We start from the raw sequence: 1,256 nt of genomic DNA, 5'->3' as shown, positions 1-1,256 counted from the left end.
AGTTAGGACGATTCTAAGGGCCCACGAACTTTGGGGGCCCACAGATGGGTGAGGTAGAGGGCCCAACTTCAAATTTTTTCATAGGGCCCAAAACTGCTAGCGGCACCCCTGTTAACTACCATACCTAAATCACGTAACTGTACCTTACTTTACCTACCTTTATGTACTGGTATACCTAATGTGCATACCCCGTAACAGACTTTGTGGTATGTATTAGACGTATTTTTGTTTTTCACACTGACAGTTTCCTCTGCTGTGGATCACATTTTTTGTTCACCTATCCGCCTGGTTAGCTTGACTGTTCCCTTGTCCGTCCTGATCGTCCTCCTCTCCTGGTTCCTGTTGTTAGTCTGTCTACTCCCTTGGTTGTACTGTTCTCCTCAGCTGTCTGTGCTCAGCCCCGGGTTGTCTGTATTCATTGACTCTGTTTCTTTGCAGATCAAGTAGTCTGAGTTATGTCACAGGTTTAGTGACTGAGGATGAATGCTTGCTATAATCATCATGCTATGCTGTTTGCCTGCTAATTTGATGAAAGGAAGGGATCGGAACAGTCACTCTGAAAATGCCCATTTGTGTGGTTTTAGTAATAAATCTTTTGTTTTTTTTGTAGCTTGAGATGAGAAGATCCTATTTTGTCTTGGCAGTGATTTGGACAGTCTGTGTTATGAGATGAGTTTAATATCTTGTCAGATTTGATATATTGTCAAAAATGAAGGCACCATCCATTTTCTTTTACTTTGTCGGGTTTTAATACCATTCAGAGAAAATATGAATATTTTTCATTCCTTAGTCTTATTTCATATTCTTAGCTGTCTGTCAGTAATTGAGAGAGAGAGAGGCAGACCGACATGATGTGACCCAGTCCCCTACTTCTTGCACCTCTCATTCTGCCTATTAATTTATTAATTTTGGATTACCAGCTTTCTCTCTCTCTCACAGTGACTGGCAGATGAAAATAATAGCTTTCATAATGTGTGGAGTTTCATTCTAAGCTCTTCTGTGCTTCTCTTTACGAGAGAACAGAAAATGTCAGGCCCAGTCAGTCTGTTCATTTTCTCTATTGGGAGATTAATGAGAGAAATGGTGCTGTCTCAAGCCTTTTGTGATGGGCTTCAAAGTCACTGTACAGGAGGACTTGTGCCTGTTCGGATGTGGAGTTCACACCAGCATTAATTTTCGTTTACGCTGTGGGAGTTGATCAGGGAGGCTAGCATGTGATCAAAACTGTATGCTACAATTATCTCAACATTTATTGC

The sequence above is a fragment of the Monopterus albus genome, unplaced genomic scaffold (assembly GCF_001952655.1).
Source record: "Monopterus albus unplaced genomic scaffold, M_albus_1.0 scaffold221.1, whole genome shotgun sequence".
NCBI lineage: Eukaryota > Metazoa > Chordata > Actinopteri > Synbranchiformes > Synbranchidae > Monopterus > Monopterus albus.
Note: the sequence above shows the minus strand (reverse complement) of the source record.